The sequence below is a fragment of the Tubulanus polymorphus genome, chromosome 12 (genome assembly GCF_964204645.1).
Source record: "Tubulanus polymorphus chromosome 12, tnTubPoly1.2, whole genome shotgun sequence".
NCBI lineage: Eukaryota > Metazoa > Nemertea > Palaeonemertea > Tubulaniformes > Tubulanidae > Tubulanus > Tubulanus polymorphus.
In genome coordinates this window covers 9874106-9901777 of record NC_134036.1, presented here as the reverse complement: position 1 = coordinate 9901777, position 27672 = coordinate 9874106, and the positions used below count along the sequence as shown (strand labels likewise).

Genomic DNA, 27672 nt, shown 5'->3' with positions numbered 1-27672 from the left:
GAACTTGGCGGCGCACTACTCTAGTAGGTCGTCATGCGCTATGAAAATAGTTCTAAAATTAAGCTGTCACTCACGCAGTTCTAAAAAGTTTTCAGCGTCTAAATTACCCTACAACGATCTACGTTTTCCAACAAAGCGGTGTGAAGAAAATGTAGCACCTAAGAACGAAGTCGGATAACTCGAATCAGAGCCGGTGAATTGAATTGAATTGATCACCAAACCGTTGATAATGGCGGCAGCTGTTCTCCCTGAATTTTGCTAAATTTCGTTGGTAGGCCTAATCGCAGGTAGGTTAGAAGTGTCTCTTCTTATTCATGTAATGTAAAAACGTCTTTCATCCGAACCGGTGGTCCGTGGTACCTTGAGAAAGCAATTATTCCCCATTTAGGGCCGAATTCGCCGAGGCCTTTTTTGGTAAGAAGAAGAGATTATCCTCAATCTAATTCTATCTAGTAAAGTAGAGAAGAGAGTGAGAGAGTGGGTACCGGCTATCAAGTAAGCCGCAATGTTGCTTGCCGTATCGGATCCCATTATTGTAACCTAAAGTCTATTTGTTTTCGATTGGCAGTGATCTTTTTGGGATACCTATAGGCCTATCACTTAATTTTCTGGGTAGGCATAAGCATCGAAATAGGCCTACAGTCGAAGTCAAGTCTATCTTAAATAGGCCTAGCCCTAGGCCTAGTTCTAAAATCCTGTTTGTCGGCTGATCGTTCTTGTCTATTCATTAATCTGATTGGTGACTGATTGTACTCGACGAAAATGTCTACAATCCTGATTGACGACCAATTCTACTCGTCGACAATGTTTACAACCCTGATTGTGAAAATCAACTGATGGAGGTAGGTGACCCTCGATCCCAGCCACTTTATAGACCCTATAAGGTTAATCCACACACACACACACACACAGCCTTACACACAGAAATTGATTTACAGTCAGGATTGCAGACAGTGTCGACGAGAAGAATTGGTAAGAATCAGGATTGTAGACAATGTCGATGAGTAGAATCAGCCAAAATTTGTCGACCAATTCTACTCGTCAACACTGTCTGCAATCATTTGATTAACAGTCAATCAGGATTGTTGACATTGTCGATGAGTAGAATCGGACGACAGTCAGATTGTAGACACTGTCGACGGATAGGCTAGAATTGGTCGACAATCAGATTGTAGACATTGTCGACAGTAGAATTGGTCGACAGGTAGAATCGGTCGACAATTAGATTGAAGACATTGTCGAGGAGCAGAATCGTTCGAAAATCAGGAACCGAACCACTCACTTCATAAAAGAAAACCCACCATGACATAACTATATTGACCTAATCCGGAGTTGAACCGACACCATCTGCAGCCTAAAAACTGGCCCGATCATATTCAAGATGGGCGACTGGCAGCCATTGTTGTTTGCCGAAATCCGCACTTTTCAGTAGTTTTTAGACCACTTGGACTTGAGTTTATTGCGTTCACTTAAAGTTTTCGTTTGTGCTTAGGCCTATGCGGGTCAATAGTTGGACTCCAGCTATTTAAGAATTGGAAGAAGTTTCAATTGATCGTTTAGGAATTGAAATTCAACATGCATCTAGGCCTACCGTAAGTACATCTTCAGTCGAAAAAATTGGCACGGTCAGAAACAAGATGGCCAACTGGTGGCCATTTTGTTCACTGAAATCAGCACTTTTTAAACATTTTTGATGTTTTCAAGGCAAATGTTGAAATCGATTCATCGTTTGTCTTAATCTTTCAGCGATAATTGTATCCCCCCAAGGCCCATCAGCATAAGGCAAATTGAGTCGAGTGGATGTGTGGTGGTGGTCATTTGCCCAAAAAGGTCAATTTTGCTCTGAATGCTGAGACAGCAGCTTCCTAGTGGTTTTGCATTTTTTATTAGAATCTGCACCGTAATGGATATTCTTTGAGAAGAGATCATATTAGAGCGCTTTTGCAATCAGTCAATTATCGTGCAATTGGCCACCATCTTAAGTGTCATCAGTCTTGAAAATGACCTCTGTTGAATTTCGATCACAATTTTGTTTCCACAATCAATTGTTAAATTGTAAGCTTGTGACATGTTCTAAGATTATGGTTTCAATTAAGCACAGTATCTGCTCTCATGGCTCTGGCAGTTTGATAAGTAACTATGAGGAAGTCTCATTTGATTTCCTTCTGTATGAACAATGTTGTGCACTTCGGCCTATATTGGTAGGCCTACATGTAGGCCTATATGAAGATTGACCATCATGAAGCTCAATGCAATTTTGTAATTTCCATCGTTATCATTAAGGCGCCTATGCTAAATCAATTTTTTTTACATTTTCAGAATAAACAATGAGGAGATCAAAAAGATCGGAAGGGAAAAGGTCTTGTCACCTCTCCCAAAACACAATTTCGACGTGCAAGTTGTCAGCCATGAAATAGGTAAGTCGTTACTGAGTCCTAAAGTTTTTTTTTAGTTATACGCATTTTATACTAGTATAGAAATGACTCCTAGTATTTCCATAGGCCTAGTATATTGGTAATGAGGCTTATTTTGTTATCACAATCAATTACAAAATCGTAGCTGCTGACATGTTCTATGATTGGTGAGTTTTGAGGTCATTGGTTTTTGAATATGGTCACCAGGGGGTGTTGAATATTGAAATTGTTAGATAGTTGAGCAATTAAAACCACTTTCTAAGTGGACATGGTGTCCCTGGACCCCTAGTTATAGTGTTTGAATATTAATTATCAAAAACCTTTAGTCAGTTTATTTGAGATGAGTGTAGAAGCGACTCTTTCGAGATTAAGTCTTTTTTAGGCCAGCCATAGGCTGAGTCTATTACTAAACAAATGGAGCGAATTTAAATGACATGGTTTCCAGATGAAAGGCTCTTTGTGCAACTGAGCATATATTCATACAAATCATTCATTAGAGCATTATCCATTCTCCAACCCCTGTGAAGGAATTTTTATTTGCACTACAGAAAATATAATTGACAATTGTGCAAAGTCAAGGAAAAATAGCTTTTTCTCAAATCGGATGGATGACCTGGATATGCTAATTAGCCATGTGTTTCATCCCTTGTGATTTTATTTAGTAAAGCGTGACGACCGTCTGATAATGATTCTTAACAACCAATTGTTTATCGAAACTTTATAGCGTATTAATAAACAATATAAACACAAGGTATTTCCGTGATATTTTGAATTTATTCGCAGTTCATATTTAGCGCCATTCCCGCGAGATTATCAACAACCCGGAAATAAAATTCAAGCCCATCGCCAAACCCCTGTGAGTGTATAAGTATTAATTATAAAAAACCAGTTTATTTGAAAGTCAGTTTATTTGAAATGAGATTAGAAAGAACTCCTACTATAGGTTAAGCTTTTTTGTAGTGTATAAATATTAGTTATCAAAAACCAACAGTCAGTTTATTTGAGATTAGTATATAAACAACTCCTACTATAGATAAAGCCTTTTTATAGTGTATAAGTATTAATTATAAAAAGCCATACTCAGTTTATTTGAGATGAGTATAGAAACAACTCCTACTATAGATTAAGTCTTTTAATAGTGTATAAGTATTCATTATCGAAAACCAAAATCAGTCTATTTGAGATGAGTATAGAAACGACTCCTACTATAGATTAAGCTTTTTTATAGTGTATAAATATTAGTTATCAAAACCAGCAGTCAGTTTATTTGAGATATGTAAAGAAACAACTCCTACTATAGATTAAGCCTTTTTATAGTGTATAACTATTTGTCATCGAAAACCAAATCAGTGTATTTGAGATGAGTATTGAAACGACTCTTTCTATAGATTAAGCTTTTTTATAGTGTATAAATATTGATTATCGAAAACCAACAGTCAGTTTATTTGAGATTAGTATAGAAACGACTCCTACTATAGAGTAAGTCTTTTAATAGTGTATAAGTATTAATTATCAAAAACCAAAATCAGTCTATTTGAGATGAGTATAGAAACGACTCCTACTATAGAGTAAGTCTTTTAATAGTGTATAAGTATTAATTATCAAAAACCAAAATCACTCTATTTGAGATGAGTGTAGAAATGACTCCTACTATAGATTAAGCTTTTTTATAGTGAATAAATATTAGTTATCAAAACCAGCAGTCAGTTTACCGTACCGGTATTTGAGATATGTATAGAAACAACTCCTGCTATAGATTAAGCCTTTTTATAGTGTATAACTATTTGTCATCAAAAACCAAATCAGTGTATTTGACATGAGTAAAGGAACGATTCTTTCTATAGATTAAGCTTTTTTATAGTGTATAAATATTAATTATCGAAAACCAACAGTCAGTTTATTTGAGATGAGAATAGAAACAACTACTCCTATAGATTAAGCCTCTTTATTGTGTCTATCAAAAAACCATAAGTCAGTTTATTTGAGATTAGTATAGAAACGACTCCTACTATGGAGTAAGCTTTTTCATTGTGTCTATTAGTCATCAAAAACTAAAGTCAGTTTATTTGAGATGAGTATAGAAACAACTACAACTATAGATTAAGCCTCTTAATTGTGTCTATTAGTCATCAAAAACTAAAAGTCAGTTTATTTGAGATGAGTATAGAAGCGTCTCCTTCTATAGATTAAGCTTGATTATAGTGTTGAATATTAATAATAAAAAGCCATAGTCAGTTTTTTTGAGATGAGTATAGAAACAACTCCTACTATAGATTAGGTATTTTTATAGTATATAAGTATTCGTTATCGAAATCCAAAGTCAGTTTATTTTAGATGAGTATAGAAACAAATCCTACTATAGATTAAGTCTTTTAATAGTGTATAAGCATGAATTATCAAAATCCAAAATCAGTCTATTTGAGATGAGTATAGAAATGACTCCTACTGTAGATTAAGCTTTTTTATAGTGAATAGATATTAGTTTTCAAATCCAGCAGTCAGTTTATTTGAGATATGTATAGAAACAACAACTACTATAGATTAAGCCTTTTTATAGTGTTTAACTATTTGTCATCAAGAACCAAATCAGTGTATTTGACATGAGTATAGGAACGATTCTTTCTATAGATTAAACCTCTTTATTGTGTCTATTAGTCATCAAAAACTAAAGTCAGTTTATTTGAGATGAGTATAGAAACAACTCCTACTATAGATTAAGCCTTTTTATAGTGTATAAATATTTGTCATAAAAAACCAAATAAGTGTATTTGACATGAGTATAGAAACAACTCATACTATAGATTAAGCTTTTTATAGTGTATAACTATAGGCCTAAGTCATCAAAAACGAAAATCAGTCTATGCGAGATGATTATAGATACGACTCCTATTATAGATTAAGCTTTTTTATAGGGTATAAATATTAGTTATCAAAAACCAACAGTCAGTTTATTTGAGATGAGAATAGAAACAACTACTCCTATAGATTAAGCCTCTTTATTGTGTCTATTAGTCATCAAAAACCAAAAGTCAGTTTATTTGAGATTAGTATAGAAACGACTCCTACTATAGAGCAAGCTTTTTCATTGTGTCTATTAGTCATCAAAAACTAAAGTCAGTTTATTTGAGATGAGTATAGAAACAACTCCTACTATAGATTAACCCTTTTTATAGTGTATAACTATAGGCCTAAGTCATCAAAAACGAAAATCAGTCTATGTAAGATGAGTATAGAAATGACTCCTATTATAGATTAAGTTTTTTATAGTGTAAAAATATTAGTTATCTAAAACCAACAGTCAGTTTATTTGAGATGAGTATAGAAACGACTGCTTCCATAGATTAAGTCTTTTGTATAGTGTATGAATATTAATTATCAAAAACCAAAGACAGTTTATTTCAGATGAGTATGGAAACGAATCCTTTTATAGACTAAGTCTTTAAACTGTATAAATAAATATTAGTTATCAAAAACCAAAATCGGTTTATTTGAGTTAGGTATTATAGAAACGACTCCTACTATAGAATAAGCTTTTTTAAAAAGTGTATAAATATTAGTTATCAAAAACCGAAATCAGTTTATTTGAGATGAGTATAGAAACGACTACTACTATCGATTAAGCCTTTTTATTGTGTATAAATATTAATCATCAAAAACCAAAGTCAGTTTATTTGAGTTGAGTATAGAAACGACTCCTACTATGGACTTAGTCTTTTTAATATTGTATAGATATTAATTATCTAAAGCCACAGTCAATCTAGGCCTATATAAGATAAGTATAAGAATGTGTCCTACCATGGAATGGATTCAATTATAGTGTATAAGTTATAATCTTTAAAAAACAGTTTATTTGAGATTAGTATAAGAATGTGTCCAATCATAGAATTAATTAATTTCAGTATTGTGTATAAATATTTATCTTTAAAACCAAAGTCAGTCTATTTGAGATAATTGTAAAAACGACTCCTACTATAGATTAAGTCTTTTTCATGCTGTATAAGTATCAATCATCAAAAACCAAAGTCAATCCAGATCTATTTGGGATAAGTATAAGAATGTGTCCTAGCATGGAATGAATTCAATTATAGTGTACTATAAAAACTACTCCTTAGATTGAATCTCAGTAAAGTGTGCGAATATTAATTACCAAAAACCACAGTTCAATTGAGATGATTATAAAAAATGACCCTTAGAATAATATGATCCAGAGAATAGTGTTAAACATAAATCTTCAAGAACAAGAGTCATCTCAAAGGAGATGATTGCAGAAAAACAACCTCCGTCTAGAATAATTCACAATAAAGCGTGTCATGGTATCTTCAAATACCTAAGTCAGTCTGTTTGTGGTGAGCACATAAAGGTGACACCTTGTATAGAATAAATGTAAATATAGTATTTCTATATAAATAGGTATCTTCAAGCAGCAAATTCAGTCTATTTTATATTTAGGATATTGATGCCCCAGTCTATGCAATTTTGTTAATTTCTTTGTTATCTTTGTAAATTCTTATCATTTAGGCCTGTGCCTAATCAGTAATTTGGTTATTTTCAGAGTGAACAACAAGGAGGAGATCGAAACGAATAGTTTGCGCAAAGGATTTGTCTTTATTTTCAAGATGTAAATTTGAAGTAAAAGGTGTCAGTAAAAAAATTGGTAAGTCATTACAGTATCCTTATTGAGCCCTCGGTTTTTTTTGACCAATTGGATATCGACCATTTTAGTACTACTTCCCATTTTTGACCAGAAGATTGTCACCGATTCACCAGCTATCATGAGCCTGGGCTAAGCAGGTGATTTTAAGTCATAAAACGGTCAAATACATGGCTTTTGTTTATTTGTTTATTTCAGTCTATTTGAGTTAAACTGTAGCTGTAGTGTATAAATATTGATCATCAAAAACCAAAGTCAATCTAGACCTATTTGAGATAAGTATAAGAAGATAAGTTGTATAAGAATGTGTCCTTCCATAGAATGAATTCAATTAGGCCTATAGTGTATAAGTTACAATCTTTAAAGAAAACAGTCTATTTGAGATGAATATAAAAACTACTACTCCTGTAGATTGAATCTCAGTAAAGTGTGCGAATATTAATCACCAAAAACCAAAGTCAGTCTATTTGAGATAAGTATAAGGATGTGTTCTACCATAGAATTAATTTCAGAATAGTGTATAAATATTTATCTTCAAAATCAAAGTCAGTCTATTTCAGATGAGTATAAAAATGGCTCCTACGATAGATTGAATCTCAGTAAAGGTGTGCAAATATTAATTACCATAACCGGAGTCACTTTATTTGAGAAGAATATGCAACGACACATTGTGTTGAATGACTCGCAGAATAGTCATTCTCAATATATGTTATTTCCAATAACCACAGTCAGTTTTATCGAGATGATTATATAAAAATGACCCTTAGAATAATATGATTCAGAGAATAGTGTTAAACATAAATCTTCGAGAACCAGTCATCTCAAAGGAGATGATTGTAGAAAAACAACCTCCGTCTAGAATAATTCACAATAAAGCGTGTCACGGTATCTTCAAATACCTAAGTCAGTCTGTTTGTGATGAGTACATAAAGGTGACACCTTTTAAAGAATAAATGTAAATATAGTTTTTCTATATAAATAGGCATCTTCAAGCAGCAAATTCAGTCCATTTTATATTTAGGATATTGATGCCCCAGTCTATGCAATTTTGTTATTTTCTTTGTTATCTTTGTAAATTCTTATCATTTAGGCCTGTGCCTAATAAGTAATTTGGTTATTTTCAGAGTGAACAACAAGGAGGAGATCGAAACGAATAGTTTGCGCAAAGGATTTGTCTTTATTTTCAAGATGTAAATTTGAAGTAAAAGTTGTCAGTAAAGAAATTGGTAAGTCATTACAGTATCCTTATTGAGCCCTCGGTTTTTTTGACCAATTGGATATCGACCATTTTAGTACTACTTCCCATTTTTGACCAGAAGATTGTCACTGATTCACCAGCTATCATGAGCCTGGGCTAAGCAGGTGATTTTAAGTCATAAAACGGTCAAATACATGGCTTTTGTTTCTACATTTAAACCCTTCCGTATAACGATTCACAATATTTCTATATAAATTATGTATCTTAATGTAGAACGACTGGCAGTAAAGTATTCCTATAGAAATATTACTCTTCAAAAACCAAAGTTGGTATGAGTATACATTGTATATAAAAATGACCCCTACTATAAAATAATTCCAAGTGTAGTATTTCTACATGTATATTACTATTTAAAACCAAGTCAGTCCTTTTGAGATGATTATTAATCAACTGACCCCTACTTCACAGTATAGTGTGTCATGTTTTACTCTCCAGAAACCAAATTCAGACCATTTGAGATGAGTATATAAAATGACCTTTTTCATAGTGTATAAATATTAACTATAAAATACCAAACTCAGTCTAGTTGAGATATGTATAGAAACGACTCCTACTATAGATTTAGTCTTTTGATAGTGTATAAATATGGATCATCAAAAACCAAAGTCAATCTAGGCCTTTTTAATATAAGTATAAGAATGTGTCCTACCATGGAATGGATTCAATTATAGTGTATTAGTTATAATCTTAAAAAAAACAGTCTATTTGAGATTAGTATAAGAATGTGTCCAACCATAGAATTAATTAATTTCAGTATAGCGTATAAATATTTATCTTTAAAACCAAAGTCAGTCTATTTGAAATAAGTGTAAAAATGACTCCTACAATAGATTAAGTCTTTTTTCCTTCTGTATAAATATTAATCATAAAAACCAGTCTATTTGAGTTAAACTGTAGCTGTAGTGTATAAATATTGATCATCAAAAACCAAAGTCAATCTAGACCTATTTGAGATAAGTATAAGAAGATAAGTTGTATAAGAATGTGTCCTTCCATAGAATGAATTCAATTAGGCCTATAGTGTATAAGTTACAATCTTTAAAGAAAACAGTCTATTTGAGATGAATATAAAAACTACTACTCCTGTAGATTGAATCTCAGTAAAGTGTGCGAATATTAATCACCAAAAACCAAAGTCAGTCTATTTGAGATAAGTATAAGGATGTGTTCTACCATAGAATTAATTTCAGAATAGTGTATAAATATTTATCTTCAAAATCAAAGTCAGTCTATTTCAGATGAGTATAAAAATGGCTCCTACGATAGATTGAATCTCAGTAAAGGTGTGCAAATATTAATTACCATAACCGGAGTCACTTTATTTGAGAAGAATATGCAACGACACATTGTGTAGAATGACTCGCAGAATAGTCATTCTCAATATATGTTATTTCCAATAACCACAGTCAGTTTTATCGAGATGATTATATAAAAATGACCCTTAGAATAATATGATTCAGAGAATAGTGTTAAACATAAATCTTCGAGAACCAGTCATCTCAAAGGAGATGATTGTAGAAAAACAACCTCCGTCTAGAATAATTCACAATAAAGCGTGTCACGGTATCTTCAAATACCTAAGTCAGTCTGTTTGTGATGAGTACATAAAGGTGACACCTTTTAAAGAATAAATGTAAATATAGTTTTTCTATATAAATAGGCATCTTCAAGCAGCAAATTCAGTCCATTTTATATTTAGGATATTGATGCCCCAGTCTATGCAATTTTGTTATTTTCTTTGTTATCTTTGTAAATTCTTATCATTTAGGCCTGTGCCTAATAAGTAATTTGGTTATTTTCAGAGTGAACAACAAGGAGGAGATCGAAACGAATAGTTTGCGCAAAGGATTTGTCTTTATTTTCAAGATGTAAATTTGAAGTAAAAGTTGTCAGTAAAGAAATTGGTAAGTCATTACAGTATCCTTATTGAGCCCTCGGTTTTTTTGACCAATTGGATATCGACCATTTTAGTACTACTTCCCATTTTTGACCAGAAGATTGTCACTGATTCACCAGCTATCATGAGCCTGGGCTAAGCAGGTGATTTTAAGTCATAAAACGGTCAAATACATGGCTTTTGTTTCTACATTTAAACCCTTCCGTATAACGATTCACAATATTTCTATATAAATTATGTATCTTAATGTAGAACGACTGGCAGTAAAGTATTCCTATAGAAATATTACTCTTCAAAAACCAAAGTTGGTATGAGTATACATTGTATATAAAAATGACCCCTACTATAAAATAATTCCAAGTGTAGTATTTCAACATGAATATTACTATTTAAAACCAAGTCAGTCCTTTTGAGATGATCATTAATCAACTGACCCCTACTTCACAGTATAGTGTTTCATGTTTTACTCCCCAAAAACAAAATTCAGACCATTTGAGATGATTATATAAAAATGACATTTTCTCATAGGGCATAATTATTAACCATGAAACACCAAAGTCAGTCAAGTTGAGATACGTATAGAAACGACTCCTACTATAGAGTAAGCTTTTTCATTGTGTCTATTAGTCATCAAAAACTTAAGTCAGTTTATTTGAGATGAGTATAGAAACAACTACTCCTATAGATTAAGCCTCTTTATTGTGTCTATTAGTCATCAAAAACTAAAGTCAGTTTATTTGAGATTAGTATAGAAACGACTCCTACTATAGAGTAAGCTTTTTATTGTGTCTATAAGTCATCAAAACTAAAGTCAGTTTATTTGAGATGAGTATAGAAACAACTACAACTATAGATTAAGCCTCATTATTGTGTCTATTAGTCATCAAAAACCAAAAATCAGTCTATTTGAGATGAGTATAGAAACGACTCCTACTATAGATTAAGTCTTTTTATGGTGTATAAATGTTAGTTATCAAAACCAGCAGTCAGTTTATTTGAGATATGTATAGAAACAACTCCTACTATAGATAAAGCCTTTTATAGTGTATAAGTATTAATTATAAAAAGCCATACTCAGTTTATTTGAGATAAGTACAGAAACAACTCCTACTATAGATTAAGTCTTTTAGTGTATAAGTATTAATTATCAAAAACCAAAATCAGTCTATTTGAGATGAGTATAGAAATGACTCCTACTATAGATTAAGCATTTTTATAGTGTATAAATATTAGTTATCAAAACCAGCAGTCAGTTTATTTGAGATATGTATAGAAACAACTCCTACTATAGATAAAGCCTTTTATAGTGTATAAGTATTAATTATAAAAAGCCATACTCAGTTTATTTAAGATGAGTATAGAAACAACTCTTACTATAGAGTAAGCTTTTTCATTGTGTCTATTAGTCATCAAAAACTAAAGTCAGTTTATTTGAGATGAGTATAGAAACGACTCCTACTATAGATTAAGCTTTTTTATAGTGTATAAATATTAGTTATCAAAACCAGCAGTCAGTTTATTTGAGATATGTATAGAAACAACTCCTACTATAGATAAAGCGCTTTATAGTGTATAAGTATTAATTATAAAAAGCCATACTCAGTTTATTTGAGATGAGTATAGAAACAACTCCTACAATAGATTAAGTCTTTTAGTGTATAAGTATTAATTATCAAAAACCAAAATCAGTCTATTTGAGATGAGTATAGAAATGACTCCTACTATAGATTAAGCATTTTTATAGTGAATAAATATTAGTTATCAAAAACCAACAGCCATTTTATTTAAGATGAGTATAGAAACAACTCCTACTATAGATTAAGTCTTTTTATGGTGTATGAGTATTAATTATCAAAAACCAAAATAAGTCTATTCTAGATGAGTATAGAAACGACTCCTACTTTAGATTAAGCTTTTTTTTTAGTGTATAAATATTAGTTATCATAACCAGTAGTCAGTTTATTTGAGATATGTATAGAAACAACTCCTACTATAGATTAAGCCTTTTTATAGAGTATAAGTATTAATTATAAAAAGCCATAGTCAGTTTATTTAAGATGAGTATAGAAACGACTCCTACTATAGAGTAAGCTTTTTCATTGTGTCTATTAGTCATCAAAAACTTAAGTCAGTTTATTTGAGATGAGTATAGAAACAACTACTCCTATAGATTAAGCCTCTTTATTGTGTCTATTAGTCATCAAAAACTAAAGTCAGTTTATTTGAGATTAGTATAGAAACGACTCCTACTATAGAGTAAGCTTTTTATTGTGTCTATTAGTCATCAAAAACTAAAGTCAGTTTATTTGAGATGAGTATAGAAACAACTACAAGTATAGATTAAGCCTCATTATTGTGTCTATTAGTCATCAAAAACCAAAAATCAGTCTATTTTAGATGAGTATAGAAACGACTCCTACTATAGATTAAGTCTTTTTATGGTGTATAAATGTTAGTTATCAAAACCAGCAGTCAGTTTATTTGAGATATGTATAGAAACAACTCCTACTATAGATAAAGCCTTTTATAGTGTATAAGTATTAATTATAAAAAGCCATACTCAGTTTATTTGAGATAAGTACAGAAACAACTCCTACTATAGATTAAGTCTTTTAGTGTATAAGTATTAATTATCAAAAACCAAAATCAGTCTATTTGAGATATGTATAGAAATGACTCCTACTATAGATTAAGCATTTTTATAGTGAATAAATGTTAGTTATCAAAACCAGCAGTCAGTTTATTTGAGATATGCATAGAAACAACTCCTACTATAGATTAAGCCTTTTTATAGTGTATAACTATTCGTCATCAAAAACCAATTCAGTGTATTTTACATGAGTATAGGAATGACTCTTTCTATAGATTTAGCTTTTTTAATAGTGTATAAACATAAATTTTTTCGAAAACCAACAGTCAGTTTATTTGATATAAACATAAATTTTTTCGAAAACCAACAGTCAGTTTATTTGAGATGAGTATAGTTATACTCCTTCTATAGATTAAGCTTGATTATAGTGTTGAATATTAATTATCAACAACCAACGGTCAGTATATTTAAGATGAGTATAGAAACAACTCCTACTATGGATTAAGTATTTTTTTATGGTTAAAGTATTAATTATGAAAAACCAAAATCAGTCTATTTGAGATGAGTATAGAAACAACTCCTAATATATATTAAGTCTATTAATAGTGTATAAGTATTAATTATCAAAAACCAAAATCAGTCTATTTGAGATGAGAATAGAAATGACTCCTACTATAGATTAAGCTTTTATATAATGTATAAATATTAGTTATCAAAACCAGCAGTCAGTTTATTTGAGATATGTATAGAAACAACTTCTACTATAGATAAAGCCTTTTTATAGTGTATAAGTATTAATTATAAAAAGCCATAGTCAGTCAATTTGAGATGAGTATAGAAACGACTCCTGCTATAGATTAAGCTTTTTTACAGTGTATAAATATTAGTTATCAAAACCAGCAGTCAGTTAATTTGAGATATGTATAGAAACAACTCCTACTATAGATAAAGCCTTTTTAATAGTGTATAAGTATTAATTATAAAAAGCCATAGTCAGTATATTTAAGATGAGTATAGAAACAACTCCTACTATGGATTAAGTATTTTTATGGTGTATAAGTATTAATTATCAAAAACCAAAATCAGTCTATTTGAGATGAGAATAGAAATGACTCCTACTATAGATTAAGCTTTTTTATAGTGTATAAATATTAGTTATCAAAACCAGCAGTCAGTTTATTTGAGATATGCATAGAAACAACTTCTACTATAGATTAAGCCTTTTTATAGTGTATAACAGTTTGTCATCAAAAACCAAATCCGTGTATTTTACATGAGTATAGGAATGACTCTTTCTATAGATTAAGCTTTTTTTATAGTGTATAAATATTAATTTTCGAAAAACCAACAGTCAGTTTATTTGAGATGTAAGCTTTTTCATTGTGTCTATTAGTCATCAAAAACTAAAGTCAGTTTATTTGTGATGAGTATAGAAACAATTTCTTCTATAGATTAAGCCTTTTTATGGTGTATAAGTATTAATTATCAAAAACCTAAATCAGTCAATTTGAGATGAGTATAGAAACGACTCCTGCTATAGATTAAGCTTTTTTAAAGTGTATAAATATTAGTTATCAAAACCAGTAGTCAGTTTATTTGAGATATGTATAGAAACAACTCCTACTATAGATTAAGTCTTTTTATGGTGTATAAGTATTCATTATCAAAAACCAAAATCAGTCTATTTGAGATGAGTATAGAAACTACTCCTACTATAGATTAAGCTTTTTTATAGTGTATAAATATTAGTTATCAAAACCAGCAGTCAGTTTATTTGAGATATGTATAGAAAAAAACTCCTACTATAGATAAAGCCTTTTATAGTGTATAAGTATTAATTATAAAAAGCCATAGTCAGTTTATTTGAGATGAGTATAGAAACAACTCCTACTATAGATTAAGTCTTTTAGTGTATAAGTATTAATTATCAAAAACCAAAATCAGTCTATTTGAGATGAGTATAGAAATGACTCCTACTATAGATTAAGCATCTTTATAGTGAATAAATATTAAGTTATCAAAAACCAACAGCCAGTTTATTTAAGATGAGTATAGAAACAACTCCTACTATAGATTAAGTCTTTTTATGGTGTATGAGTATTAATTATCAAAAACCAAAATAAGTCTATTCTAGATGAGTATAGAAACGACTCCTACTTTAGATTAAGCTTTTTTTTAGTGTATAAATATTAGTTATCATAACCACTAGTCAGTTTATTTGAGATATGTATAGAAACAACTCCTACTATAGATAAAGCCTTTTTATAGTGTATAAGTATTAATTATAAAAAGCCATAGTCAGTTTATTTGAGATGAGTATGGAAACAACTCCGACTATAGATTAAGTCTTTTAATAGTGTATAAGTATTAATTATCAAAAACCAAAATCAGTCTATTTGAGATATGTATAGAAATGACTCCTACTATAGATTAAGCATTTTTATAGTGAATAAATGTTAGTTATCAAAACCAGCAGTCAGTTTATTTGAGATATGCATAGAAACAACTCCTACTATAGATTAAGCCTTTTTATAGTGTATAACTATTCGTCATCAAAAACCAATTCAGTGTATTTTACATGAGTATAGGAATGACTCTTTCTATAGATTAAGCTTTTTTAATAGTGTATAAACATAAATTTTTTCGAAAACCAACAGTCAGTTTATTTGAGATGAGTATAGTTATACTCCTTCTATAGATTAAGCTTGATTATAGTGTTGAATATTAATTATCAACAACCAACGGTCAGTATATTTAAGATGAGTATAGAAACAACTCCTACTATGGATTAAGTATTTTTATGGTGTATAAGTATTAATTATGAAAAACCAAAATCAGTCTATTTGAGATGAGTATAGAAACAACTCCTAATATATATTAAGTCTATTAATAGTGTATAAGTATTAATTATCAAAAACCAAAATCAGTCTATTTGAGATGAGAATAGAAATGACTCCTACTATAGATTAAGCTTTTATATAATGTATAAATATTAGTTATCAAAACCAGCAGTCAGTTAATTTGAGATATGTATAGAAACAACTCCTACTATAGATAAAGCCTTTTTAATAGTGTATAAGTATTAATTATAAAAAGCCATAGTCAGTATATTTAAGATGAGTATAGAAACAACTCCTACTATGGATTAAGTATTTTTATGGTGTATAAGTATTAATTATAAAAAACCAAAATCAGTCTATTTGAGATGAGAATAGAAATGACTCCTACTATAGATTAAGCTTTTTTATAGTGTATAAATATTAGTTATCAAAACCAGCAGTCAGTTTATTTGAGATATGCATTGAAACAACTTCTACTATAGATTAAGCCTTTTTATAGTGTATAACAGTTTGTCATCAAAAACCAAATCCGTGTATTTTACATGAGTATAGGAATGACTCTTTCTATAGATTAAGCTTTTTTTATAGTGTATAAATATTAATTTTCGAAAAACCAACAGTCAGTTTATTTGAGATGTAAGCTTTTTCATTGTGTCTATTAGTCATCATAAACTAAAGTCAGTTTATTTGTGATGAGTATAGAAACAATTTCTTCTATAGATTAAGCCTTTTTATGGTGTATAAGTATTAATTATCAAAAACCTAAATCAGTCAATTTGAGATGAGTATAGAAACGACTCCTGCTATAGATTAAGCTTTTTTAAAGTGTATAAATATTAGTTATCAAAACCAGTAGTCAGTTTATTTGAGATATGTATAGAAACAACTCCTACTATAGATTAAGCCTTTTTAAAGTGTATAAGTATTAATTATAAAAAGCCATAGTCAGTTTATTTGAGATGAGTATAGAAACAACTCCTACTATAGATTAAGTCTTTTAATAGTGTAAAAGTATTAATTATCAAAAACCAAAATCAGTCTATTTGAGATGAGAATAGAAATGACTCCCACTATAGATTAAGCTTTTTTATAGTGTATAGATATTAGTTATCAAAACCAGCAGTCAGTTTATTTGAGATATGTATAGAAACAACTTCTACTATAGATTAAGCCTTTTTATAGTGTATAACTGTTTGTCATCAAAAACCAAATCCGTGTATTTTACATGAGTATAGGAATGACTCTTTCTATAGATTAAGCTTTTTATAGTGTATAAATATTAATTTTCGAAAACCAACAGTCAGTTTATTTGAGATGTAAGCTTTTTCATTGTGTCTATTAGTCATCATAAACTTAAGTCAGTTTATTTGTGATGAGTATAGAAACAACTTCTTCTATAGATTAAGCTTGATTATAGTGATGAATATTAATTATCAAAAACCAACAGTCAGTTTATTTAAGATGAGTATAGAAACAACTCCTACTATAGATTAATTCTTTTTATGGGGTATAAGTATTAATTATCAAAAACCTAAATCAGTCAATTTGAGATGAGTATAGAAACGACTCTTACTATAGATTAAGCTTTTTTAAAGTGTATAAATATTAGTTATCAAAACCAGTAGTCAGTTTATTTGAGATATGTATAGAAACAACTCCTACTATAGATTAAGCCTTTTTATAGTGTATAAGTATTAATTATAAAAAGCCATAGTCAGTTTATTTGAGATGAGTATAGAAACAACTCCTATTATAGATTAAGTCTTTTAATGTGTATAAGTATTAATTATCAAAAACCAAAATCAGTCTATTTGAGATGAGAATAGAAATGACTCCTACTATAGGTTAAGCCTTTTTATAGTGTATAAATATTAGTTATCAAAACCAGCAGTCAGTTTATTTGAGATATGTATAGAAACAACTTGTACTATAGATTAAGCCTTTTTATAGTGTATAACTGTGTGTCATCAAAAACCAAATCCGTGTATTTTACAAGAGTATAGGAATGACTCTTTCTATAGATTAAGCATTTTTGATAGTGTATAAATATTAATTTTTCGAAAACCAACAGTTAGTTTATTTGAGATGTAAGCTTTTTCATTGTGTCTATTAGTCATCAAAAACTAAAGTCAGTTTATTTGTGATGAGTATAGAAACAATTTCTTCTATAGATTAAGCCTTTTTATGGTGTATAAGTATTAATTATCAAAAACCTAAATCAGTCAATTTGAGATGAGTATAGGAACGACTCTTACTATAGATTAAGCTTTTTTAAAGTGTATAAATATTAGTTATCAAAACCAGTAGTCAGTTTATTTGAGATATGTATAGAAACAACTCCTACTATAGATTAAGCCTTTTTAAAGTGTATAAGTATTAATTATAAAAAGCCATAGTCAGTTTATTTGAGATGAGTATAGAAACAACTCCTACTATAGATTAAGTCTTTTAATAGTGTATAAGTATTAATTATCAAAAACCAAAATCAGTCTATTTGAGATGAGAATAGAAATGACTCCCACTATAGATTAAGCTTTTTATAGTGTATAGATATTAGTTATCAAAACCAGCAGTCAGTTTATTTGAGATATGTATAGAAACAACTTCTACTATAGATTAAGCCTTTTTATAGTGTATAACTGTTTGTCATCAAAAACCAAATCCGTGTATTTTACATGAGTATAGGAATGACTCTTTCTATAGATTAAGCTTTTTTATAGTGTATAAATATTAATTTTCGAAAAACCAACAGTCAGTTTATTTGAGATGTAAGCTTTTTCATTGTGTCGATTAGTCATCATAAACTAAAGTCAGTTTATTTGTGATGAGTATAGAAACAACTTCTTCTATAGATTAAGCCTTTTTATGGTGTATAAGTATTAATTATCAAAAACCTAAATCAGTCAATTTGAGATGAGTATAGAAACGACTCTTACTATAGATTAAGCTTTTTTAAAGTGTATAAATATTAGTTATCAAAACCAGTAGTCAGTTTATTTGAGATATGTATAGAAACAACTCCTACTATAGATTAAGCCTTTTTATAGTGTATAGGTATTAATTATAAAAAGCCATAGTCAGTTTATTTGAGATGAGTATAGAAACAACTCCTACTATAGATTAAGCCTTTTTATAGTGTATAACTATTCGTCATCAAAAACCAATTCAGTGTATTTTACATGAGTATAGGAATGACTCTTTCTATAGATTAAGCTTTTTTAATAGTGTATAAACATAAATTTTTTCGAAAACCAACAGTCAGTTTATTTGAGATGAGTATAGTTATACTCCTTCTATAGATTAAGCTTGATTATAGTGTTGAATATTAATTATCAACAACCAACGGTCAGTATATTTAAGATGAGTATAGAAACAACTCCTACTATGGATTAAGTATTTTTATGGTGTATAAGTATTAATTATGAAAAACCAAAATCAGTCTATTTGAGATGAGTATAGAAACAACTCCTAATATATATTAAGTCTATTAATAGTGTATAAGTATTAATTATCAAAAACCAAAATCAGTCTATTTGAGATGAGAATAGAAATGACTCCTACTATAGATTAAGCTTTTATATAATGTATAAATATTAGTTATCAAAACCAGCAGTCAGTTAATTTGAGATATGTATAGAAACAACTCCTACTATAGATAAAGCCTTTTTAATAGTGTATAAGTATTAATTATAAAAAGCCATAGTCAGTATATTTAAGATGAGTATAGAAACAACTCCTACTATGGATTAAGTATTTTTATGGTGTATAAGTATTAATTATAAAAAACCAAAATCAGTCTATTTGAGATGAGAATAGAAATGACTCCTACTATAGATTAAGCTTTTTTATAGTGTATAAATATTAGTTATCAAAACCAGCAGTCAGTTTATTTGAGATATGCATTGAAACAACTTCTACTATAGATTAAGCCTTTTTATAGTGTATAACAGTTTGTCATCAAAAACCAAATCCGTGTATTTTACATGAGTATAGGAATGACTCTTTCTATAGATTAAGCTTTTTTTATAGTGTATAAATATTAATTTTCGAAAAACCAACAGTCAGTTTATTTGAGATGTAAGCTTTTTCATTGTGTCTATTAGTCATCATAAACTAAAGTCAGTTTATTTGTGATGAGTATAGAAACAATTTCTTCTATAGATTAAGCCTTTTTATGGTGTATAAGTATTAATTATCAAAAACCTAAATCAGTCAATTTGAGATGAGTATAGAAACGACTCCTGCTATAGATTAAGCTTTTTTAAAGTGTATAAATATTAGTTATCAAAACCAGTAGTCAGTTTATTTGAGATATGTATAGAAACAACTCCTACTATAGATTAAGCCTTTTTAAAGTGTATAAGTATTAATTATAAAAAGCCATAGTCAGTTTATTTGAGATGAGTATAGAAACAACTCCTACTATAGATTAAGTCTTTTAATGTGTATAAGTATTAATTATCAAAAACCAAAATCAGTCTATTTGAGATGAGAATAGAAATGACTCCCACTATAGATTAAGCTTTTTTATAGTGTATAGATATTAGTTATCAAAACCAGCAGTCAGTTTATTTGAGATATGTATAGAAACAACTTCTACTATAGATTAAGCCTTTTTATAGTGTATAACTGTTTGTCATCAAAAACCAAATCCGTGTATTTTACATGAGTATAGGAATGACTCTTTCTATAGATTAAGCTTTTTATAGTGTATAAATATTAATTTTCGAAAACCAACAGTCAGTTTATTTGAGATGTAAGCTTTTTCATTGTGTCTATTAGTCATCATAAACTTAAGTCAGTTTATTTGTGATGAGTATAGAAACAACTTCTTCTATAGATTAAGCTTGATTATAGTGATGAATATTAATTATCAAAAACCAACAGTCAGTTTATTTAAGATGAGTATAGAAACAACTCCTACTATAGATTAATTCTTTTTATGGGGTATAAGTATTAATTATCAAAAACCTAAATCAGTCAATTTGAGATGAGTATAGAAACGACTCTTACTATAGATTAAGCTTTTTTAAAGTGTATAAATATTAGTTATCAAAACCAGTAGTCAGTTTATTTGAGATATGTATAGAAACAACTCCTACTATAGATTAAGCCTTTTTATAGTGTATAAGTATTAATTATAAAAAGCCATAGTCAGTTTATTTGAGATGAGTATAGAAACAACTCCTATTATAGATTAAGTCTTTTAATGTGTATAAGTATTAATTATCAAAAACCAAAATCAGTCTATTTGAGATGAGAATAGAAATGACTCCTACTATAGGTTAAGCCTTTTTATAGTGTATAAATATTAGTTATCAAAACCAGCAGTCAGTTTATTTGAGATATGTATAGAAACAACTTGTACTATAGATTAAGCCTTTTTATAGTGTATAACTGTGTGTCATAGAAACCAAATCCGTGTATTTTACAAGAGTATAGGAATGACTCTTTCTATAGATTAAGCATTTTTGATAGTGTATAAATATTAATTTTTCGAAAACCAACAGTTAGTTTATTTGAGATGTAAGCTTTTTCATTGTGTCTATTAGTCATCAAAAACTAAAGTCAGTTTATTTGTGATGAGTATAGAAACAATTTCTTCTATAGATTAAGCCTTTTTATGGTGTATAAGTATTAATTATCAAAAACCTAAATCAGTCAATTTGAGATGAGTATAGGAACGACTCTTACTATAGATTAAGCTTTAAGTGTATAAATATTAGTTATCAAAACCAGTAGCCTTTTTATAGTCTATAAGTATTAATTATAAAAGCCATAGTCAGTATATTTGAGATGAGTATAGAAACAACTCCTACTATAGATTAAGTCTTTTAATAGTGTATAAGTATTAATTATCAAAAACCAAAATCAGTCTATTTGAGATGAGAATAGAAATGACTCCTACTATAGATTAAGCATTTTTATAGTGAATAAGTATTAGTTATCAAAACCAGCAGTCAGTTTATTTGAGATATGTATAGAAACAACTTCTTCAATAGATTAAGCCTTTTTATAGAGTATAACTATTTGTCATCAATAACCAAATCAGTGTATTTGACATGAGTATAGGAACGCTTCTTTCTATAGATTAAGCTTTTTTATAGCATATAAATATTAATTATTGAAAACCAAGTCAGTTTATTTGAGATGATAATAGAAACAACTACTCCTATAGATTAAGCCTCTTTATTGTGTCTATTAGACATCAAAAAACCAACAGTCAGTTTATTTGAGATAAGTATAGAAACGACTGCTTCCATAGATTAAGTCTTTTGTATAGTTAATGAATACTAATTATCAAAAACCAAAGACAGTTTATTTCAGATGAGTATGGAAACATTTCCTACTATAGATTAAGCTTGATTATAGTGTTGAATATGGATTATCAAAAACCAACAGTCAGTTTATTTAAGATGAGTATAGAAACAACTACTATTATAGATTAAGCCTCTTTATTGTGTCTATTAGTCATCAAAAACTAAAGTCAGTTTATTTCAGATGAGTATAGAAACAACTCCAACTATAGATTAAGCCTTATTATAGTGTATAACTATTTGTAATAAAAAACCAAATCAGCGTATTCGACATGAGTATAGAAACAACTCCTACTATAGATTAAGCTTTTTATAGTGTATAACTTTAGGCCTAAGTCATCAAAAATGAAAATCAGTCTATGTGAGATGAGTATAGAAACGACTCCTATTATAGATTGAGCTTTTTTATAGTGTATAAATATCAGTTATCAAAAACCAACGGTCAGTTTATTTGAGATGAGTATAGAAATGACTCCTACTATACATTAAGCCATTTTTATAGTGTATAAACGTTATTTATCAATAACCAGTCAGTTTATTTGAGATGATTATAGAAGTGACTACTTCTATAAGTCTTTTTAAAAGTGTATAAATATAAGTTATCAAAAACAAAAATCAGTTTATTTGAGATGAGTATAGAAATGACTACTACTATCGATTAAGCCTTTTTATTGTGTATAAATATTAATCATCAAAAACAAAAGTCAGTTTATTTGAGTTGAGTATAGAAACGACTCCTACTATGGATTAAGTCTTTTTTATAGTGTATAAATATTAATTATCTAAAGCCAAAGTCAATTTAGGCCTATATAAGATAAGTATAAGAATGTGTCCTACCATGGAATGGATTCAATTATAGTGTATAAGTTATAATCTTTAAAGAAACAGTCTATTTGAGATTAGTATAAGAATGTGTCCAATCATAGAATTAATTAATTTCAGTATTGTGTATAAATATTTATCTTTAGAACCAAAGTCAGTCTATTTGAGATAAATGTAAAAACGACTCCTATCGATTAAGTCTTTTTCATGCTGTATAAGTATCAATCATCAAAAACCGAAGTCAATCTAGACCTATTTGAGATATGTATGAGAATGTGTCCTAGCATAGAATGAATTCAATTATTGATTGAATCTCAGTAAAGTGTGTGAATATTGATTACCAAAAACCTCAGTTCAATTGAGATGATTATATAAAAAAATGACCCTTAGAATAATATGATCCAGAGAATAGTGTTAAACATAAATCTTCGAGAACCAGTCATCTCAAAGGAGATGATTGCAGAAAAACAACCTCCTTCTAGAATAATTCACAATAAAGCGTGCCATGGTATCTTCAAATACCTAAGTCAGTTTGTTTGTGATAAGTGTTAAAACGACTCCTAAGTCTTTTTCATACAGTATGAAAAATACTATACAGTATTACTGTATAAATATTAATCCAAAAACCAGTCTATTTGAGATAAACTGTAGCTGTAGTGTATAAATATTGATCATCAAAAACCAAAGTCAATCTAGACCTATTTGAGATAGTATAAGAAGATAAGTTGTATAAGAATGTGTCCTTCCATAGAATGAATTCAATTAGGCCTATAGTGTATAAGTTACAACCTTTAAAGAAAACAGTCTATTTGAGATGAATATAAAAACTACTCCTCCTGTAGATTGAATCTCAGTAAAGTGTGCGAATATTAATCACCAAAAACCAAAGTCAGTCTATTTGAGATAAGTATAAGGATGTGTCCTACCATAGAATTAATTTCAGAATAGTGTATAAATATTTATCTTCAAAATCAAAGTCAGTCTATTTCAGATGAGTATAAAAATGGCTCCTACGATAGATTGAATCTCAGTCAAGTGTGCAAAAATTAATTACCATAACCGGGGTCACTTTATTTGAGAAGAATATGCAATGACACATTGTGTGGAATGACTCGCAGAATAGTCATTCTCAATATATGTTATTTCCAAAAACCACAGTCAGTTTAATCCAGATGATTATATAAAAATGACCCTTAGAATAATATGATCCAGAGAATAGTGTTAAACATTAATCTTCGAGAACCAGAGTCATCTCAAAGGAGATGATTGCAGAAAAACAACCTCCGTCTAGAATAATTCACAATAAAGCGTGCCATGGTATCTTAAAATACCTAAGTCAGTCTGTTTGTGATGAGCACATAAAGGTGACACCTTGTATAGAATAAATGTAAATATAGTATTTCTGTATAAATAGGGATCTTCAAGCAGCAAATTCAGTCAACACATTTAGGACATTGATGCCCCAGTCTATGCAATTTTGTTATTTTCTTTGTAAATTCTTATCATTTAGGCCTGTGCCTAATCTGTAATTTGGTTATTTTTAAAGTGAACATCAAGGAGGAGATCGAAACGAATAGTTTGGACTAAGGATTTGCCTTTATTTTCGAGATGTAAATTTGAAGTAAAAAGTGTCAGTAAAGAAATTGGTAAGTCATTACAGTATCCTTATTGAGCCCTCATTTTATTTACCAATTGGATATTGACCATTTACGTACTACTTCCCATTTTTGACCAGAAGATTGTCACCGATTCACCAGCTATCATGAGCCTGGGCTAAGCTGGTGATTTTAAGTCACAAAATGGTAATATTCACTGGCTTTTGTTTCTACACATAAACCCTTCCGTATAATGATTCACAATATTTCTATATAAATTATGTACCTTAATGTAGAACGACTGGCAGTAAAGTATTCCTATAGAAATATTACTCTTCAAAAACCAAAGTTGGTATGAGTAAACATTGTAATAAAAATGACCCCTACTATAAAATAATTCCAAGTGTAGTATTTCTACATGAATATTACTATTTAAAACCAAGTCAGTCCTTTTGAGATGATTATTAATCAACTGACCCCTACTTCACGTAGTATATAAAACATATAAAAATGACCCTTACTATAGAACTGATCCCTACTTCACGGTTTAGTTTTTACGTGTATTACTTTCCATAAACCAAATTCATTCCATTTGAAATGAGTGTATAAAATGACCCTTACTATAGAATTATTCTCAATATATACAGTATTCCTATATAAGTTTAATTTCTTAAATTACAACCTCAGTCTATTTGAGTTGTACATTTGGGAGGAGTACATGAAAATGACCCGTACTATTGAATGATTCACATGGTGATCATCCTGATAATCCCTAAAATCAACATATTGTTGTTCATTCCTTCAATTATTGCCGATATCGAAACATTTGAATACGACTCCCAGATGTGTGCTGCTACATCAGAAAATTGTTTTTCTTTGGAAAAGTACAATGCGTATTAAAATTGAATGGGCTTCATTTTGTCATACTCATATTTGAAATTATCATATTTTTTTCTAGGGAAGAAGTGATGGAGCAAAACCGAAGAAACGCGTTTTATGGACCTTTTTGAAATTATATCGAGCAGAGGCTACTTTGTCCAACTTCTATTCTGTTTACACAACCTTTAGAATGTTGTCCATTATCATGCAGAATGTCATTTGTTTTGATACACTCGGACTGTTGATCATGTTGTGATTATGTCATATAGCTAATTTACTCACTTTAAGATTGTTCATTCATAATTCCTTTAATGTTTAGTTGTTTTGCGGTTAAACAATTTTACCATATTGTGTTAAATGTTTGGTGGTTTACAGTGGCAAAAGATTAGTTCAGTGTATGTTCATCTGGGGTGTTGCATATAAAATTGTCAGATTGCAATTGGAATCTTCTTGATTGGGCAGTGTCTGGACCCCTTGTTTTTCATATTATATACCTTTCATGAATGTATCTCTTTTGGATGAATACACTTACACAAAGACTTGAACCCATTTATTATTGCGGAAATTATGACTGTAATGTTTATTCTGCTATTTGCTCTGTAATTCTGAAGAAGTTAAGAGATTATGGTTAATAATATTTTATAGATTATCACAAGGGTTAAGTTGGACCACCTGTGTAATGTGTTTAAAATATATAATCAGAATTAATGTACTTTGTAATCTGGGGTCAGTTAATCAAAAGTTGGTTAGGGCAAACCAGTAGATAGTTGACACGGTAACAATTGAAAGTTCATTGTTACTACGGTATCTGTCTGCCATTTATCTTTATCGAACATTTGAGTTACTGACTCCACTCTGACTTATGTGTTTGGCAAAGTTAAATAAATATAACTAGCTTCTGTATGCATACTCTGAACGGTAAGATTTTAAGACAAATGGTAATCGAAGGATCTCATATGCTCGCGAAATATGAGGTCATAGGTTGGAATTTTCAATGAGTATCGAACAAAGCACCATCACCAAGTTGCACCAGTCACACGATCACATATTATGTTTGTAATTGAAAATATTTTTTCTAATTGTACTTGAAGACATGTACACTTAATTATATATAAATAAAAATAAACATGCTGTTTCCACCATAACTCGTGATATAAGTCTAATAGTTTTATCGATCAATAATTTTAAAATGAAGCATCAGGCAGTGTAGAAGGATTTCCTAAAGGATGTGTGCAGATCTATCCCAAAGTTTATCCACTCCCTACCAATACTCAACTTGATAGCAGCGTAAAGCATGAGCATGTATAGCAAGGATTGACTGACTTCTGGCAACATACTATGGACGTTACCGTACTTAAGGCCCCACTACCATGTGTTATTAAGGAGCTTATCCGAGACCCTCAATCTCCAGTATCCGACAAAGATTTCAAGCGAATGATGCAGGTGACATAAGCGAAACTACCAATATATGTTTGAGAAGATTCCATCAGGCTGACGTTGGTTGGAGAAAATATGTATGAACTATATGGGTCGTCCTATCCTACCCATCTTAAATACCGGTACTCATACCAAATACGCTGGGGTAGAGTCATTCTAAACTATAAGCCATTTAATATGCCTTAAATTGGCTGACGATACGTGTTAGCCACAATTTAAAGTAAAATACAAGGAGTATATCTATGCTAGGAGTCATTTAATACTCATTTCAACAGTGCGAAGATAGATACAGCAATCCCCATTATATTCTTAGTCAGTGTCGCGCATACTCTCGTGATATACCATATTTATCTGATATTGCGAGCTTGTGCTGGCCAGACATATTGCAAAGAGTCATACTCATACTACATATGAGTATGTACATTTCATTCTAGTAATCTCATTGGTCTTTCGTTGCCCGCCAAATACCATACTTTATCATTTTATCTATTATATTATATATAGTAATGTGTAGATAATAAAATCACTGTTTAAACCAAGCGGTCGGAGATTTACCAATTTCAGTCCTGGTCTGTGTGACTGGCACGAGGTGACTTTGGGTCACCACCCTGTGTCTGGTCAAGCACACTATACTGTAACCAAGCAACAGCCGACGCTCACCAAATCTTTCTGTAAATGTTTTTTAATCAGCTTGCGCGTAGTGACAAAACGCAGTCATTTTATACGGTCAATAAATATATCTATTATCGTATCGGCAAAATGCTACCCTAGACATACACGCGGCCAAGCTATGTACCCGTCCTGTGTTATATCATGATTGAGTTAAGTTGATTATTTTGCTATAAAATATGGTCCCATTTATTTGATTTGAAGATTTCACTTGATTTGGATGAATTTACTTTTTATGTTTCTTTTAAATCGAAGTAATTTATTGGAAAAACATTTGAGTCCATTTTCCTAAGATATTTTGTG

General features: G+C 29.9%; 1 long non-coding RNA gene across 1 annotated transcript; it reads left to right on the top strand.

Annotated features, from left to right (window-relative positions):
• Window positions 1–25767, top strand: LOC141914109 (uncharacterized). The gene is made up of 7 exons (XR_012620703.1): window positions 1–287; window positions 2320–2417; window positions 6967–7068; window positions 8190–8291; window positions 10126–10227; window positions 24336–24435; window positions 25343–25767. It is a non-coding gene; the product is annotated as an uncharacterized LOC141914109 (long non-coding RNA).
• Window positions 25768–27672: the final 1905 nt, after the last annotated feature.